Source organism: Pinus tabuliformis, chromosome 9 (assembly GCF_031772625.1).
Source record: "Pinus tabuliformis cultivar Carrire ecotype Pingquan chromosome 9, CPIR1, whole genome shotgun sequence".
Lineage (NCBI taxonomy): Eukaryota > Viridiplantae > Streptophyta > Pinopsida > Pinales > Pinaceae > Pinus > Pinus tabuliformis.
The window spans coordinates 1,256,614,922-1,256,635,468 of NC_142307.1; positions in this window are offsets into that span (position 1 = coordinate 1,256,614,922).

The window sequence follows — 20,547 nt, forward strand, 5'->3', positions numbered from 1 at the left end:
ATGATGAATCTCAAAAAATAACTTTTCAATGCAAAATGTTAAAATGAAATCTAATCTTTCATTCTACTAACAAATGCAAAACTATGTTTTCAATGATTTCCACTAAAAACAACACTCAATCAATCAACAAAACAAGCATCTCAACGACACCAACAAGCAACAAATGATGACCAATTGACTAGAAACCCTAGAACTCAATCAGATTTCAATTCAAAGCCAATGAGACAAATTTTGCAAATTAATCAAGACAATCAATAAAAAATTGACAAATCCAAGCATACAGGATAGGAAAAGACTTAAAGGGCCAAGACACGCTGGATTCTAAGGAAGAAACCTTAAAAATTCTCACATTCAATGATCATCACTACTTTATATACCCAAACCCATGATGATTGGGTTATCATCTCTACTTTGCATAACCAAATCCGCGATGGTACAAAAATAGTGATGATTTCAGCCAAACAGTGAAATTTTTTTCCATCGTGACTGTACAAGTAAAAACTTGCGATGCCATCGCGACTGTTAAGACTAAACCCGTGATGGGCGAGGAATATGGGAAAAAATAAAAAGTTTCCAAGAAATAATCTAGACTTAGCACTTTGAACATAATTACCGATCAAACGAGAAAATGACCTAGTACTCATTTTTTTGAGGTAGCAAAAAATCACTCGATTTTGAAAAATGGTGATTCACAATACACCTTTTTTTTTGGAGCATATTTTTGCCACTTTAATTTTTTTTATTTATCAAGTATAACCAATTTTTTTAAATGTTAGTGATTTGCGTGCTGATTTTGAAAAATGTTGATGTAGCATCAACACATTATTTTAGAGGGCTTATATTTGACATTTCAATTTATTTTATTTATTTTTTATATTTTATTTTTTTATTTTTATGTATCAAGCGCGAACATTTTTTTTTGTTAGTGATTTTCATCTTGATTTTGAAAAGTGTTGATGAGCATCAACCCTTTTTGTTTAGAGGGCTTAGTTTTTACACTTTAAATTTTCTAATGAATTAAGTGTGGATAATTTTTTTTAAATGTTGATGATTTTCATGTTAGTAATAAAACATAAAAATAAAAATAAAAATAAAAAAACATGACAAAATAAAAATAAAAAACAAAATAATATATAAAAACAAGAAAAAAGAAAAAGAAAAAACCTATAAAAATGTTAAAAAAAGCCAAAATTAACTCGTAAAAATAAGAAAATTGAATAAAATTTTAATGAAAAAAATAATAAATAAATAAAAAATATCAAAAAATAAATAAAACAATGAAGTTTTTTCAAAAAAAAAAAATTAAAGAAAAAAAAATTAAACCAAAAAAAATCTAAAAACATTTTTTTGAAAGTTAAAAATAAAAAATAAAAAATAAAAACTTCATTAGAAAAAAAATCTCGAAATAATTATCAAAAGAAATTAAAAAAAATTAAAATTAAAAAGAAAAAAATTTAAAAAATTTAAATTAAATAAATTAAATAAACAAAATTAAAAATAGAAATTTAAGAATTATTTTTCTAAAATTAAAATCATAAAAATAAATAAATAACATAAAATAAAATAACAAAAATTCAAAATTCAAAACAATTAAAATGCAATCTGATTCTTCAATTTGTTTTGATGATGAACCACACTTGTTGGTTCAAAATGCGTCGACAAATATTTCATAATGTGATTTACACCGAAAAATCTCTCATAAAATTAAAAAAATTAATTAAATTATAAAATTAAAAAAAAATCAAAACATTTAAAAAAATAAATAAATTTAAATTTAAAAATAAAATAAAATTAAAAAAAATATTAAAAAAACCTTTTTTTTTTTTTTTAATTAATAAAATAACCCCCCTCCCCCCTCACTCTGCCCCACCCCACCACCTCCCTCTCCCTCCCCACACCTCACTCCCCCTCCGCCTCCCTCCCCTCCTCTCCCCCTCTTCGCCTTCCCATCCCCTCCCCCCGGTCGAGGGCGAAGGAGGGGGTGGGGGAGAGGAGAGGAGAGGGCCAAGGAGAGGGAGGGGATGGGGAGGCGAGGAGGGGAGGGAGGCGGAGGGGAGGACGGGGGGGGGGGTAGCGTGAGGTGTGGGGGGGCTAGGGTCGGAAGGAGGAGGGCCGGGGTGGGCAGGGGGTGTGGAGGGAGAGGGAGGCGATGGGGTGGGGCGGAGGCAGGGTGAAGGGGGTTTTTTTTTAATAATATATATATATCTCTCTCTATATAAATTTTTAATTTTATAATTTAAATATTTTTTTTAATTGTTTTTGTTTTTGTTTTGTTTTGTTTTGTTTTTTTGTTTGTTTTTGTTTTTGTTTTTTGTTTTTTTTTGTTTTGTTTTGTTTTTGTTTTTGTTTTGTTTTGTTTTTTTGTTTTGTTTTGTTTTTTGTTTTTTGTTTTTTGTTTTTTGTTTTTTTTAACTTAAAAATTGGTTTATTTTTTAATTTTAATTTATTTTTCTTAAATTATATATATTTTGAGAAGAATTTTCGGCGAAAAATCACATAGAGATATTTTAGTCGACGCGTTTCGAACCAACCAGTGTGGCTCATTGTCAGGACAAGTTGAATGAGCAGATCTAGCCGTTATCTGATCTGGAAATTTGGTCATGGGATATTCTGCCTGATCTATTTATATTGCATAGCAAGTTCTGCTCATTCAACTTGTCCTGACGATGAACCACACTGGTTGGTTCGAAACGCGTCGACTAAAATATCTCTATGTGATTTTTCGCTGAAGATTCTTCTCAAAATTGATATGGATCACAGAAGCCTAAATTCGTTATATATATATTTTAATTTTTTGTTTTTTTAATTTTATATTTATCTTTTATTTTATTTATTTATTTTAAATTTTCATTTATACGAGTTAATTCTGATTTTTCTTTTTTAATATTTAATTTTTAATTTTTAATTTTTATGGTTTTTTTGTTTTCGTTTGTTTATATATTTTATGATATTTAATTTATTTTTTGTCATGAATCATCCCCTTGCCACCCTAGCCAGTTGGTCCTCGGGGTGGCCCGATAAATTTTTTATTTTATTATTATTATTTTTTTTTATTATTTTTTTTTTCTAATGCAGTATTTTATTTTTGTAATTTTTTATTTGGTTTTTATTTTATTTTACATGGTATGATTAATTTTTTTTACATTTTTTTTTTTTTTGAATGTAGTATTTTATTTTTGTAATTTTTTATTTGGTTTTTATTTTATTTTACATGGTATGATTAATTTTTTTTACATTTTTTTTTTTTTTAAATTTTTTTATGTCATTACTATATATTTTTTATATTTGATTTTTTTTTGTCATGTTTTTTTTTTCTTTCTATGTTTTATTAGTTGTTATTATTTTTTATTTTTATTTTTTTTCAATATTTGAATTTTTTTTTTCTTTTATATTTTTGTGTGTTTTTTTTGTTTTTGTTTTTTTTTTTCCAATATTAGAATTTTTGCATTTCTATATATTTTTTTATATTTGATTTTTTTTGTCATGTTTTTTATGTTTTATTACTTATTATTATTATTTTTTATTTCAATATGTGAATTTTTGTTTTGTTTTTTTTTTTTTTTCAATATTTGAATTTTTGTTTTCTTATGTATCTTTCATATATATATTTTGTAGGGTCCGTGTCGATGTTTGCCTAGCAACCCAATCCCATTATATGCAATTTGATAGTTGATTTTAATTTTTTCGTTATAATGAATAGAGTCTGCCCACAATGTGTTAATTTTATGGTTGGTCTTTAAATTTTCATTACATTTAGTTGATCTCACCTACACTGTGTGTCAATTTGATTTTTTTTTTTTTTTGCAATGTATCAAGTTGTCTTAGGCTAAAATTTTAAAATCGCTATACATTTAGCATTTAAAAAAAATTACTATTGGTATAATAACTCGTTCATTCAGGTGTTCATTTTTAAAGGTTTTTTAGTCAATTTTTTTCCATAATGTCACGCTTGAAATCTTTTGAAAACTTAAGCTTGTTTTGTAGTCATAATCTTTGGTTTTAATTCCATGATTTGTCAAGAATTTAATGTTTTTCTAAGTCATGATATTTTATATTTAATGTTATGGTTGAAAACAATTATAAATATTTTTTCTTAGCGCCATGCTTGAAAATTGTTGGAATTTTAAGGTTTTTCAAAGAAGTGATATTTTAAATTTAATGTCATGCTTAAAAATCATTGGAATTTTAAGGCTTTTAAAAGATGCGATATTTTATTGTTAATGTCATGCTTGAAAATCGTTGGAAATTTAAAGTTTTTTCAGAGTCATGATATTTTATTTTTAACGTCATTATTTAAAAATGTTGAAAATGTACCCTGAAAAAAAAGGCGTTATTCCGGCATCAACACTTTTTGATTTCAAGGTGCTTTTTGCACCAAACAAAATGTCTTTTATTGTTATTTTTAAAAAATATTGAAAATTTACTCTGAAAAAAATGGTGATGCAGAATCAACACATTTTATTTTTGGGTTGTTTTTTCATTTTTTTTTGGGATTTTTGGGCTCGAGTACTCATTTTGAGGTAATAGTTCCCATTTGATCGGTAACAATGTTTCTAAGGTAGTAACTAGTGATGGTATAAACCCAGACTGATGTAGACAAGCCGAGAAATCGACGGTTGGTCTAACTAGTCAAAGGATCTGATTGAAGGAATGGATGGAAAGGGTTATAGCCTCCCCAATGGAGTCGCCATTTTTTTGTCTAGGTAAATCCTCTCTGCGGATAGAGACGATCCCTCTAGCCCAATGAGTGGGACTAGCAACCTACGTGACAATCTATTAAACACTTTCCTAAGTTACAATTGAAAAGAGAGACAAAGAAGATGGCCTACCTCGTTCTGATGCTATCCCTTCGTCCTTTGTTGGAGACCTTGAATCACTTGTGTCACGAGCTCGTTTCTACTACTCACAGGGTTTATGCACTTGCACAAGAGATCAAGACACAACAAGGCATACAAATACAAATAGCATATTCAAAAGTAACCTACTTAACAGATCAAGGAGCATTAAGCTAAATGATACATGAGCATACACATTTAGGGAAAATGAACTAGTAGTTGTATATCAATAGAATAAAGGAGGAATCATATAACCAAGCCTTGATGTCAATAGGATCTCCTTGAATGAATGTCCAAGTCAAAGCTAGGCTCTCCAAGAACTCCTTCTCCAAGCCAAATGATTAGCATATAGGCACAATCTTAGTATAAGGGTGCAAATAGAAAAATACCAACCATTTGGGAATGGGAGATGATGAATATATAGGTAGGGAAATGGAGTTAGGATCTCTCCAAAGGTAGGAGTAGGCCCTCATCTCAAGGAGGTAGCTCATAGGGATAAGATCAAGAGGCCAAGTTGGGATAACTTGACCTCATCTACACTAAACAACCTCCAGCTCACCACTCTGGAAGCTTCTAGATCACGAAGCTTCTCATCCTCTTTGGGAAAATTGCCTTTTTGGGATCATCGTGGGTATACAAGTAAACATAGCGATGTCATCACAGGTCGAGTATAATGCAACAGATGACCATCACGGTTTTTAGTCTCATAAGAGAGATGATTCTCAAATTAGGGTTTTAGAGTTATTTCCTTCAATGGAAGCTCAAGGCATTTTCCAATCAATGTCTTAGGGAGGATCTGAGCTTCATATATGAATGATTACACTGCATGATGGTCATGTTTCAGGCACTTTAGTGTATGTCACATGGAAGTGCAGGAGGTGTGACAAAACACTGTGTAACACCAAGTCATAAGGGGTGAAGCCAGTGGTCATCTTCCAAGTTGTATTATAGGCCCAAGTGGCCTCCACTAGTCTGTCAGCCCAATATTTTCTATTGTTGCCACAACCTTTGTGAGAATGCCTTCCAATGCTCCATTAGTAACCCCTACTTGTCCATTGGCCTGAGGATGATAAGCAGTTGACTTTCTGTGTTTGATCTTATGATGCCTCAACAAATCCTTAATCAGGTGTGATGTGAATTGAGCTCCTTGATCAATGACTAGCTCTCTAGGGTACCCAAACTTGTAAAATACATTCTCCCTTAAGAACTTAGTCACTTTCTCTTCTATTGCTACCTTGATAACCTTGGTTTTAGCCCACTTTGTCAAATAATCAATGCATACAATTATGTACTTTTTTTGCCCTGATGGTGGATCAATGGGCCCGATGGAATCCATACCCCACTTGTCAAATGGATCAAGAGTCACATGAGGTTGCAAAGGAATTTCATCCTTGGGAGTAGGCTTCCCCATTCTTTGGCACTGGCCACATCGACTGGTGCATCTTCTTGCATCTTGGTGGAGAGTGGGCTAGTAGTAGCCCTCTTGCAGTACCTTGAAGGCTGTCTTCTTAGATACAAAGTGACCTCCACAAGGGTCATCATGATAGGATAGGAGTATGTCAAAGAATTCCTCCTCCTTGACACATCTCCTCAAAATTTGATCTAGGCCTACCTTGAAGAGATTGCCCCCAATCCAAGTGAATGGGGCACTCTTTCTTATAATTATGCTTTTTTCCTTCGAGGACAGATTTGGAGGGATTGTGCTGCCACTAAGTAGTTGGCTATGTCAGAAAACCATGGAGAGAGAATTGAAATAGAAAATAAATGCTCATATGGCAGCTGATCATCAACCATTCCTTCCTTGACTACAGGGAAAGCAAGTTTAGACAAAAAAAATTGCAACTACATTTTCTCTACCAGGCTTATCAATTATATTTAGATCAAATTGTTGTAATAAAAGCAACCATCTAATAATTTTGGCATTCACATCAGGCTTGTTCATCAAATATTTAATAGCAGCATGGTCAGTATGTACAAAGGTCTGGTAACCAGTGATGTAGTGTCTAAATTTATTCAAGGAATGGACAACAACTAGGAGCTCTTTTTCAGTCACAGTATAGTTCAATTCAGCCTTGGACAAGTTTTTGCTAATGAAATAAATAGCGTAAAGCAACTTGTCATCTATTTGGCCTATAGCTGCTCCTATAGCTTTTCCAGAGGCATCAACATGGATTTGGAAATGAAGAGCCCAATTAGGGCCTTGGAGTATAGGTGCAGTAGTCAACTTGTCCTTTAAGGTTTTTAGGGCCTCTTGGCAGCTTTCTGACCAACAAAATTCAGAGTCCTTAGCCAATAGTCCAAACAAAGGTGAGGCTACTTTGCTAAAGTCCTTTATGAATCTCATATAGTATCCAACTAAGCCCAAGAAACTTCTGACATCCCTCTACTTATGAGGAGTAGGGACCCTCTTTATGATAGCAATTTTATTTGGGTCCACTTGTAGTCCTTCCTGGGATATTGAGTGACCTAGAACAATCCCTTCATTAATCAAGAACTCACACTTCCCAGGACTAAGGGATAGGATCATTTCATTGAAATTATTTAATACTTTCCCAAAGTTAGAGAGAGCCTCTAGGAAATCACACCCATAGGGAGTGAAATCATCCATATAGATTTCTATAGAGTCATGGACTAGCTCTGCAAAGATGCTCAGAACTTCCCTATGAAAAGTGGTAGGGGCATTACATAATCCAAAAGGAAGGACCCTATAAGCAAAGGTACCCCAAGGAAAAGTGAAGGTGATTTTATCTTGGTCCTCTGGGTTGATCTGGATCTGATTGTAACCACTGAATCCATCTAAGAAAGAGAAGAACTTCTTCCCTGCAAGACCATCCAAGACTTGATCAATGAAAGGTAGAGGGAAATGGTCTTTTTTAGTGGCTTTGTTTAACTCTCTGTAGTCCACACAGATCCTCCATTTTCCATTCTTCTTTGGGACCAGAACTAGAAGAGACATCCACTCACTATTTGAGATGGGGTAAATGAACCCTACATCCAACAACTTCTGCAGTTCTTCTTTAACTATGTCATTGAGGGTTGGGTTCATTCTCCTCTGAGGTTGGCGTGCTGGCTTGCAACCTTCCTTGATGTAAATGTGGCGAGTACAAACTGAAGGGTGCATTCCCTTCATTTCTTTATAACTCTAGGCAAAGACATCCAGATGCTCTCTTAGCATGTCACATAACTCCTTTTCCTGATGTGCATAGAGAAGGGTTGATTTTCAATGTTTTAGCTAGACCAAATTATATCATCTTGACATGAGTAGGACTTGAGTCAGCTAGGCACAAGTTAGTCCAAGGTTTATCTTAGGCTTTCTTTACTAACTCATCAAGAGACATCGTGTTGGGGGGCTGATTCCAGAGGATTTGATCAATCAGATCGTCTTCATCAGGTTGCCCCCTTCCTATAGTAGGATCTAGGGTACAGATTGGGTAAGATGTGGCATGGTATACTTCATCTTCCTCCTCCTCTTCCAACCATAAGGGTAAGTCATTCTCTAGAGATGGTTGAGCAGGAGGGTACAAGACCAATTGTTTGGAAAAATGCCCATTTTTAATGGTCATATTCCTCGTGCTGCAACTTATGTAAGCATCAACAGTGGCTATCCATGGCCTTCCAAGGATAAGAGGATAACCATTTAACTTGGTGTTAGGTTGGAGAACTAAGAAGTCAGTAGGGTATTCCCAAGAATCAATGGAGACCATCACATCCTCAACAACTCCCTCAGGAGCTATTGTGGATTTGTCTACAAGTTGCAAGATTATTGTGGTCTTCCTTAATGATCCTTGGAGATTCAGTTTAAGCATAGTATCCTTAGTAATCACATTGATGGCAGTCCTAAGATCAATCAAGGTATGGGAGACAATGATACCATCAATGTGCACATCTACCATAGGACTTCCAAGGTCTAGATACTTCGGGCAAATCACTCTCCCCAACATTAAGTCAGACAGTTATCCAATGACATTAATGGTAGGGGTGTCTTTCTTTCTCCTCCCAGGATGTTTGAAGCATTTCTCCTTGATTAACTTGTTGTATATGGGGACATCCTTGATAGCTTGGAGGAGTGGGATTTTAACACACAAGTTTTTCAATTCACCCATAAGTTCAGTCTCTTTTGAGGTGTGCTGCTAGGATTGATTAGTCTCTCAAGAAAATGAGGTGGATTGGATTGGGGAACACTCTCTTTCTTTTCCTCTTCAAGCTCCTCAGGTGGAGATGGAGGTTGGTTATCTGGAAGCACTCTTCTAGACCTGAGGTTGATTTCTTGAATTTCCACAGCATAGGCATGGTAGGATGTCTCTCCATTATAGAACTATTGTGATTGCTTATTGTTCAGGTTCGGATTTGGCTAACCATGCATCTGAGGTTGCTTAGGTGGAGAAGGGTAAAGGAGATGTGGCTGAGATGGAGGTGGAGGCAATAAGGTTGGAGATTGGTTGTATGGGGGCCTCCACCCCTGTGATGGTGTATTCCACTAAGGTTATGGGGGAGCATATGGATGAAATGATTGATTGGCAGGTTGGGAATGATATTGAGGTGCAAAAGACCAGGGAGAAGGTGTGGACCATGAAGGATGAGCAAGAGGACACCAAGTGGGAATGGATGCCTTCTAGCTGGGGTTGTAATATGAATAGGATGCCCCTTACATGCCCTGTTGGTATGATCAAGGTCCTTGAGGCTTCCTTTGGTTGATATATCAAAGTTGTTCAGTCACACCTTCAGTTCTTTGATACACAACTTTCAATCCAAGCAGAGAGGGGAACTTGTCCGTGGAGTGGGTTTCCTCATAGACCGAGTAGATCTCGATAAGATTCAATGGACATTCATTTCTAGGGTGCCTCTTGGTGCATCTAGGGAAAAAGACAACTAAGGCTCTTTCTGCTTCCTCTTGATTTCAATGGTGTCCATTTGCAGAGCAAGGGTGTGCAAAATTTCACTCTTAAAGTCTTCCAACATGTTCCCAATTTCACTTTTGATGGATGTGTTGGAGGAGGATGAACTAGCCAAAGCTTGACTAGCCCTACCCTTCTTTTTGGCTGCCCTAGAATGATTTTTGAAAATTGTCTTGATATCATCATAAGATAATTGGTAGATGTCCCCTCCTAATAGCATGTTTAGGGTTTCTAGGAGATATTCCTTGATCCCTCTAAGAAGGACTAACTTGAGTGACTCAGGATTGAGGGTGCATTTTTCCTTTTTGTAGCTGATTTGGAACCTTTCCTCATAATCTTCCAAAGATTCATCATGTCCCAAGGTCATTCTGAAGATTTCCTCTTTGGTGTCTTTGGACATACAATAATCCCTATACTTTTTGTTGAAGGCTTGTTGCATTTGAGCCCAGGTAGTGATACTGTCCCCAGGTAAACCCATGAACCAGCGCAAGGCTGGATCCTTGAGGGTGGATGGGAACAATTTCAACTTCTAGTCATCATAGGTATAATCATAAGTTTTGTAGATGACAAAAAAATCAAACAAAAAGGTATCAAGGTCCTTTGAGGTTAAGATGTGGAAGTGAAGAAGGGCATAGGGGATTATGTTTTTCATCCTAGCATCTCCATTAGTTTCTCTAATGGGAAAAGAACCCTCAGTTTTATTTTCAACTCCATTTATGTTTTCAATCCCATTTCTATTTTCAGCCATGGTGTAGGTTTGTGGAATGATTTCTTCTTCTTATTCTTCTTCTTTCCCAATAGGCTCTTCAAAGATCTTTGGTTGTTCGCCTGGTGGGTCCTCTAGCTAACAACCAATGAAGACGAGGGAAGGTTGGCTGTTTGATGGTGTGGGGGTATTTGGAAATTTTTTTCCTAAGTTGTCTCTACTCCTATGAGGCATGAAAGAAATTTGTTTTTTATTTTAGGTTTTTTTTCAAAACTACTCGCAGAATGGAAAGAAAGCAGAAATTGCAACTATTTGCTGAATGGAACTACTTGTAGAATGGAAAGAAAGAAGAAATTGCAACTATCTATTGAATGCAAAACAAAAGGAAAGAAAGAATTACATTTATTTACTAAATGTCAAATAGAAAGGAAAGCAAAAATTACATCTACCTAGACACCTCCCCGGCAATGGCGCCAAAAAGTGATGAGCCCCAGTATTGCAGCAAGGATGCTGCAACTCCTAGGGCGACCAACTTTACTTTATCAACCCAAGGTTTGTACAAACTTGGAGGTGATAGTGCTATATGCACAACAGATGCAACAATCTACTCTTGTCACTTCTCAACTAGGGCGATAGACCACTAGGGTTTTCTCAAACCAGTCTTCTATTAACTAGAAGGAGGTTGACTACTAACAGTGAATGTAAAGTTATATTTAATGTAAAAAGTAAATGCCTGCCTATTTTAAGAAAATGAAAGTTCTGAATAGAAAGTGCTATGAAATGGCATGAAATTACCTAGTTAAGAATTGACACACATTACTTGCAGAAGAGACTTAATTTAACCTTGCATTCTATCATCTAGCTATTTGGACTAAGTAGACATGGAAATTATCCTAACACTTCTATGACTGATGTATGCATGCATTAGCTAAATATTGCAGAAAAGAGTCTTTTGGTTTTCAATTTAGAAATGCAAATGTTAAGCTAATAATCCGATCTTTAGCAGGGGAGGAAGCTATGGAAAATCTGGTCCAAAATGGCATTGAGGGGTATGGAAGTCAAGTTGAAGGCCTATCCTAGGTTAGGATAATCATTTTTGACCAAAACAATCTAAAACAGGCTGCTACAAGGTTTCCTGTAGTTTCTACAAGATTTCCTATAGTTACTATAGGATGTCCTGACTTACTACAAGAAACTTAGCTTAAACCTGTAGGAAGGTAGGGAAGGTGAGAGAAAGTGTTGTGAAGATGTATGATGGTGGAATAAGGTATGGGGAAGGTGCACACTACCCAAGGATCAACCTAACTCTTTAGGATGGTTGGATTTTCTCAAGGTGGCTGTCCACGGTGGCTACAAAATAGAAATATGAATTAATGGTTGGTAGGATTTGGCAGTAGGTGGAGAAGGTTTAGACAAGGTTGGTGGAATGAGTTCCTCCCTGTAGATTAGAAACTCTTGTAACACCACATATTACTTTTTTCATTCATGCACAACTTTATGTAAAGATGGAAAATATGAGTTGAATTTGAGAAAACTGTGTTATTGATAGCTAATGACTAAATCTATGAAATGAAAGACTGATAGACTACAACAAACTCAAGAAACCAAAATGACAATTGCAGGTGCTTTTAAGAAATCATAAACAATGATCTACTCAATAATAAATCCTAAGCTATGCAATGACCAAAAGATAAATCTATTTTTGGGGCTATGACAGTGGGGTCCTCAACCCATGATCCCGTGAGGGAGATGAGGAAGAGGCCACTGTCACAAGCTTTTTTGAAGTATTATGTTTCACTACTGTAACACTGATATACTTCTCCAACTAATGGAATAAAAACTAACCAATCATTCAAAGACTTGTAAATTAAACAAAACCGAGATAACTTCAGCAGCTAATCTACGATTCTAATCTAAGAATACATGTACAAAAAGAGGAACCTCTACTGCTAGGGTTTGGCCCTAACCCAAGAGCTTCAACCCTCTGAGTCACCTCAGTGATGGATCAAAGAAACCCTTTTCATTATCATCAAAATGCCAAAAATAAAATGAGAATAATAGTCACAATATCTTAGCTCTAAATTGCCTCTTGGCTATAATAAAAAGTCGAATCCTAATGAGGCCCTAGGCCTTATTATTTATACAACTGAAGCTACCAAAAACTTCCTAAAAATTAGGGAGGCTTGGCTCCCAAAATCAAGATTGACTTGTCTTCAAATATCACTAGCTTGGTTGCTTGTAGCTCTGAGCTGATGAGATTTGGTGGAGGAATCTTCGAGTGATTTAGGAGTTAAGGAGGGAGAAAAAATCTCCTATAATCCCTCTTGCTTGTCTACTTTGAGTTCCTGCACTTAAATTAGCCCAAAACTGCTCCAAATCCTGTAATTAATGCACATTAGGCCACATGACATAATACCTTACCTTTACCCTTCTCACCAAGCAAAATATAATAAAATATGTAAAGAAATGTGAGAAACATTGATTTTAATAAGCTAGAGAGTGGCATTAAGACCCATATAATTTACCTATTGATGAGCATCATCTGTTGTATCTAGGCTTGATGCACTTTAGACCTAGCGGATGTATTTAGGATTCCATGCATTTGGTTTGTTTACACTTGTGCATCTTTGTGAATGGAATAGATTAGAAGTAATTTAGATATCTTGTGGAGGGTGCAAGAAGGAGGTAATATCAGGTGAGGGATCCGCTTAAGAAAAGCTAGATTTTATATTATTTGGCAAGTGAATTTGGGATCTAGGTGGTTCGGGAAGTGGCACATAATGAAAAGTATTTGTGAGCCGAAAAAAATATATCTGGGGTGGGACCTATCCTGAAGGAATTATTCGAGTAAGATAGATTAGAGTGGAGTTAGATTTCATGGGATGTAGAGTTATATCTGGAGTGTGCCTACTTGGGTGATTATATGCATGGAACCATATTAATTTGGAGTAGGGTGACATTTGAAGGTCCAGGGGTTTTGGAGATACACTAAAGTGTATATATGTGCACACCCATATATCCCCTAAAACATGATACAAAGGAAGTTGTTGTAAAACACGTAGGGGTCATACCTTATAGTACACATGTATTTGGATGTGGTAGCAACACTACGAACGTACAACCATGGCAAGATGGATGCCACATAGGTGTTTTAGGTGATGTGGTAGATCCACATGGTAGTATCTTGGTATTGAGGCAAGACTTAATTGGTCAAACTTTAAAAGGGAATAATTTACAATCTAGGAGTTGGATTGAGATGAAATTTATATAGATGGAAATCTATTGACAAGATGAATGCAATGGTGGTGTTTATTTTAGGTTTTGAAAAAGTTGAAAAAAAATATTTTTGTAATCCCATCTTCAAAATGAGGCCATGGAAGTTAGGTTAATTAAAATTAACACCTTCCATAGCCCAAGGAAGTACTAAGGGGGTGGGAGGGAGCGTTATAGAGTGGTAACAAAGTGCCTAGGTTCAACATTCAGACTAAATGGGCCTAGGATTTATAAAAATGGAACTCTGTTACAAAGTGTGGTATTTAAAGATGATTTTTTGTTGTGTGAAAATGTGTGATGATTGTAAAATATTGATTGGTGATTGTGTGTTGTATGCATGTGTGTGTTGATATCATAATTGTGAAATGATAAACTATTGGCATGATAGATTTCTGATATGTTATTTTGTTTTCTAATTGGCATGCTAACTTGAGACTTGATGTTTCATTTGGCTTCACATCAACATGCTTCTTACAATTATGCCAAGGTGATGGGTAAATATGCTTATTAGTGTTTTTGATTTGGCTAACAGTTATGTGTGTGTAACAACACATAAGAAGACATAGAAAAAAAACAAGAGAGTAAAGGGATGAGCAATAGAATGGTGCAATACAACATCAATAGATCTCAACATTATTAGGAAGAAGAGTCAGTTGGAAAGAGGAGAAAGGAAGACACCCTTGACTGGATTGACAATCTTAGAAGTTTAAGAGCTGAGCTGAGAAGTTGTAAGGTTGAAAAAGAGAAGATTTTCAGAGCTCAGGAGAAGAAAGTAGATGTAAATGTAGTAATACTACATAGCTTATTAGACTTTCAAAGTCAAAAGTAGCATTAGCTAGGTGCCAACGACCTAGGGAAGCATAAGTTCAGGCAGATTCCATCAAGACTTTAGAAGCGTGAATTGAGGAATGATGGTGTAGAAAGCAGTAGATCTAAGAAAAGGCATAGGTAGATAAGTGAAGATATAGTGAGACTAGGAACTCCACTAAGTAACCTAGAGAGGAAAATAGGCAGTCATGAGCAACTGTCTAATGTTGAAACTAAGAAATGGAGAGAGAAATATTTGATGCTAGAAGAATTTAAGAAGACAAAACCTCCTTCTTTTGATGGGGAAGTCAAGAAGGCCGAAGAAACAAAATCATGGCTATTGGGAATGAAAAAGTGTTTACAAGTGCATGATTACTTTGAGAATATGAAGGCAAGAGTAACCATTTTCAACTTGAAAGGCAAGGATGATATCTGGTCCGAAGACATGAGGAATGTTAAGAACATTAAAGAGAAGGAGTTGTCTTGGAGGAGATTTGAGAGATATTTCTTGGAGAAGTATTTATCTGAAATGTATTATGATAACAAGGTCAAGGAATTTCATGAGCACAAATTGGGGAAATTGACAACCGATGAGTACACCAATAGATTCTTGGAATTGTTGAGGTATGTGCATTACATCAAGGATGAGAAGGTAAAGATCCAAAGGTTTCTCAATCAATTTCCACATGATTTTAGAGACATGATTTCTTAATTGGATTATTACTAGGATTGACACCAATGCCAAGAGCTTCGTATCACATGAGCACACAAGAACTGGTGGAATTGAAATTGCAATTAAAGGAAATGTTGGACAAGGGATGCATAATACCTAATATATCATGCTGGGGAGATCCAATGCTATTTGTAAGGAAAAAGGATGGAACATTAATACTGTGCATTAACTACAAACAATTAAATAGAGCCGTGATAAAGAACACATATCCTCTACCTAAGATTGATGACTTGTTTGATTAGTTGAGAGGAGTTGCAATATTTTCGAAAATAGGCTTGAGGTCTAGGTGCCATCAGGTATGAATCAAGGATGAATACATCCACAAGACAAATTTTAGAACTAGGTATGGCCATTACGAGTTTGTGGTGGTTCCATTTGGACTCACTAATGCTCCAACAATGTTTAAGAGTTTGATGAACAATGTTCTTAGTCCATATTTGGACAATTTTGTGTTGGTATTTGTAGAGGGAATCTTGATTTATTCTAAAACCAAGGAGGGACATGAAGGACATTTGGTCAAAAAAATTGCAATTACTAAGAGAGAACAATATTTATTCCAAATTCAACAAATCTAATTTCTTCTAATCACAAATTTAGTACTTGGGACATATCATTTCTAAGGGAGGAGTGGTAGGAGATCCTGAGAAGATCAAAGCCATCATGTAGTGACCTACTCCTCAGAACGTGGTAGAAGTTAGATCCTTTATGGGATTGGTTGGGTATTACTGGATGTTCATTTAGAATTTTTTAAAGATGGAGCATCCAATCACAATCTTGCAAAGGAAAGGAATTAAATTCCAATGGACATCAAAATGTGTAGCTAGTTTTGAGTAACTAAAACATTTTTCTCATGCATACACTAATCTATAGGATAACAAACCTAAAAAAAGTTTTTATGGTTTGCATTGATGCTTGTAGAGAGGGGCTCGATGGATTCCTAATGAAAGAAGGACAAGTGTTTTGTTAAGAATTGAGGAAGTTGAATGAACATAAGAAAAATTATGTCACTCATGACTTGGAGCTTGTAGCAATAGTGCATGCATTGAAAATGTGGAGGTACTAATTGCTTGGGACGAAATTTGTTTTAATGTCAAATCATGGAGGGATGGGATATTTATTTGACCAACCCAAGTTGAATGCAATATAGGAAAGGTGGCTAGCCTTGATTAGTAAATTTGATTTTGAAATAAAGTATATCAAATGAAAGAAAAACAAAGTAGTAGATGCACTTAGCAGAAGACTACAAGTGGCTCATGTGGTGGCCATTAGTACTTATGAATTTTATATAAAAGAAAGGATCAAAGAGGCATGCATCAAGACATTGAGTATTATTAGCAAGTGAAGGAACACTTTCAACAAGATCTAGAAGGAGCATTAAGTAACAACTACTCTCTCATGGATGATGGTATGTTGAAATTCAAAGTTAGATGCCATGTACCTTGCATGGGAAACTTGAAGAATCTCATGTCTGATGAGTTTCACAAAAAACCTTATTCAGGTCATCCTAGTTATTGGAAAATGATAACATCTAAGAAAAATATGTACTATTGGATAGGCATGAAAAGTTTTTTTTTTTTTTTGAGTATATTGTCATATGCTTGGAGCGCTAGTAAGTGAAAGTGGAGTGTAGACATCCAATGAGATTTTTACAACCATTCCCATTCTTGAGTGGAAGTGGGAAGTCAGTTCCATGGACTTCACAATAGGATCAAGAACATCTAGACAACATGATGCCATAATGGTGGTAGTGGAAAAGTTGAGGAAGACAACTCATTTTATAGTTGTCAATTCCACCCATAAGGAAATTTATATTGCTTAGATTTTCATGAATGAAATATTTATATTGCATGGTGTGCCCAAGAATATCATTTCTGATAGAGATACGAAGTTCACCTCAAAGTTTTAGAAAACATTTTAACTAGTTTTGGAACATAATTAACATTAAATATAACCTATCATCCTCAAACATATGGACAAATTGAAAGATTAGACAAGGTGATATAAGACTGCTAAGAATGTATTTCATGCATCAACCCAAGAGGTGGGAAGATTTTCTACCTTTGGTAGAATTTTTTTACAACAATGGGTACCAAGTGTTGGCATTATGAGATAAGTGTTGTCCTTGATGGCAAACCTCACTGATGACAAATCATAGTACAGAAGGTCAGCAGCAAGGAATTGATGATCAGACAGAAGGTCAGCAGCAAGGAATTGATGATCAGACTATAAGAAGAAGAGAAAGTTCATACACGCAGGTTCGTTAAGTCCAAGTCGCGTGTACACGCTAGTTGGATTCAGAAAAAGCGCGTGTATGTGGAAAAGTACCTTTGGTCCATGGCGGTTATTCCTTGGAAGTTGTGCCTATGGTTTTGGACCTTGGCATCTCGGCGGACGTGTTGATCCCTAGTTTTGAAGTTGATGGTATTGTGTTACTATGGTTTTGGCTCTTGGTATTGAACAAGGCCTAAGGCTATATAAGGGGAAGGAAATCATTAGGCAAGTGTATCTGAATTGTCTTGAATATCTGATGAAGCATTAGATCCAGTATGCAGGGTTATGGGTTGATGATGCATTGCTTGATCTGAGCTAAGGAGAGATCTCATCGGTCGATGGAGAGCAAGATCTAAGGAGAGATCGGGATCAAATGGTTTGAAATGAACTATCTTTATGATACTTATTCTAGATCTACATACTGACGCATGTATTGTTCTATAAGTATTATGAGTATGATTGATGTCTGGTACAGCTGCAAGTTATGAGAAATTATTTTTAGATCTGTACGCGGGTTGTCTTTGGCGAAAGCGCGTATACACGCGGGTTTTATTCATCGAAGTAGCGTATACATTGTAAATCTTAATATTTGAAGTTGCAGATGGATCTGATGGTTATTACAGAGTTCTGTGTCTGCTCTGTGTTCTGGTGACTGTTGTTAACAGGGTTTCAGTGATTCAGAGTTTGATGATTGTTATGAGCTTCAATGATAGTTATGGGTCCAGTATGAAAATTGGATGAAAAGTGGCCTTGCAGATTATGTGTTGTGCTTCAGTGTATCCAGTCTGAAAATTGATGAAACGTGGTACCTGGAGGTGAGAAGATTGTAGGCAAGCACCTACGTACTAGTATCTAAGCTAGTACAAAAGCTAAAGGAGATCTTTGGAGCATTGTAGCAGGTAGTAGCCTGCGTACTAGTAAATGGATCGGCTAGTACAAGAGCAAAGGGGGTTGTAGCTCCCGTACTGGTATAAGACTGCACTAGTACAAATATTGTAAAAGGATTTTCTTATTAAGAAGAAGATTGAGATGACTTGCAGCAGGTGGTTTTCACCCACATTGGGTTTCCACCTTATATCTTTGTGTTCATGTGTGTGGCTTTTGTGTGATGATCTGTTCTGTTATACTGCACCTGTTTACTGTTAATATGCTTAATAATGATCTGATGCATTTACTGAAGATTAAGCTAACTGAATTATAAGATCTCTGGATATACGCGAGTTTCATTAGACACAGTAGCGTGTACACGCGGGTTCACTTAAATGAAGTAGCGTATATGTTTCTGAGTATGAAATTGAAAAGTTTGATTGATCTGATAATACTGATTCACCCCCCCCCCTCTCAGTATTATTTCCAACAATTGGTATCAGAGCGGGTCCTTTGGTAGAAGCTTGATCGCTTGAAGGAGATCCGTGGAACAATGGGAAAGAAGCTTAAGAAGAAAACTCATAAGAAGAAGAAGACATCTCAGAAGATCTATGACAGTGGAAGAGTCGATTGGGGATTAGGTATAAGAAGTTCTTCAGATTCAGAATCAGATTCAGAATCATTATCAGGTATGAATGTGTTATCCTCTGATGTTCCTGCTATATTTCCTTGTGAAAGTGATGGAAGTGATAGTGAAACTACTGAACATGCCTTTATGGGTGAGCAAGAAAAGTGTCAAATAGAGGCAATGTTTAGAAGGTTTGCAGACAAAGTTAAAGATCAACAAGATCTATTGAACAAAAGGGAAGAAGAAGTTACCAAACTAAAGGCCCAACTAGAAGAAGGAAACAAGGTAAGAAAGCTTCTCAAGGACAAGGAAGACCAATGTCAAAAATTGCAGCATGAAGTGACATCATTAAGAAAAGAAGTCAATGAAAGAAGCACAACCATCAAGAAACTCAAAGATAGATCCAGCTACTATGAAAATCTTGAAGCTACAATCCCCTCACTAAAAGGAGATCTTGAAGAATCAAAGAAGCAGAATACAGATCTACTCCAAGCTATTGCAAAACAAGAAAACGAAGTCACCAGCTTAAAATCTCAACTGGAATGTGCCTTCCGAGTTCGTCAAATGCAGCAGGATCTGTATGAAGAACAAGAAAAAGGAATTCTCAAACTAAGGGAACAAATGGAAGAAGGAAGGAAAGCTGAAGAAGTTTTGAAAAGGAAATCTCTTGAAAAGGAAGAACAGCTTCAGGTTGAGGTAAATATCTTGAAAGGTAAACTAGAAGAAAAGGATAAGCTTTTACGATTTCAAGATAGCTCTAAAGTATTGGATGATATTCTTAGTAGTCAAAGGTCCCCTGCTATAAAGACTGGTCTTGGTTTCCATGAATCTGTTGAAGGTGAATCTAGTTCACAAGGTGAGGCAAGAAACTCTAAAGAGAAAACCAAAATGATCAACAAGGAGATGAAAGGTCAATCCCATCAACAAACAAGGAAAGAGACTCCTCAAAGAAAATCCTTTACTCCTCCTATGAATAATATTGAATGTTATGTATGTCATAATCTTGGACATGTTGTAGCTAGATGTAGAAGAAGAAGAGTTCAAGACTATTATGCAGACAGGTCATCTCAATCAAGGTACTTTAATGGATATTGCTTTGCTTGCAATATGTATGGTCACAAAGCTGCTGATTGCTACAGAAAGAACATGAAACATGTTAGATGTTATGCATGTAACAAGCTTGGACATATAGCAAAGGAATGCAGGAACAAAGGATGGACATCACACCGAAAGGAGAAAACCTCATCACACTTGAAGATATGGAGGAAGAAGGAAGTACAGTCAGCACAATGTACTGAGACACAGCACAGCACAGACATATCAGACTCAGGGGGAGCTGAAAGTGTAAACCTTCAGTGTCCTGAATCTCATACGCAAGTTCCTTAAAGGGAAGTCGCGTATATACGCGAGTTCGACACTGCAAAGTCGCGTATATGTCAGTCTGAGGAAAAGCAGTGGGGACAGGCTCAGAAAAGGGATCTGATATGATTCAGTCCATTATTTGCTCTATTGGTTAATAGCTACAGTCTGCT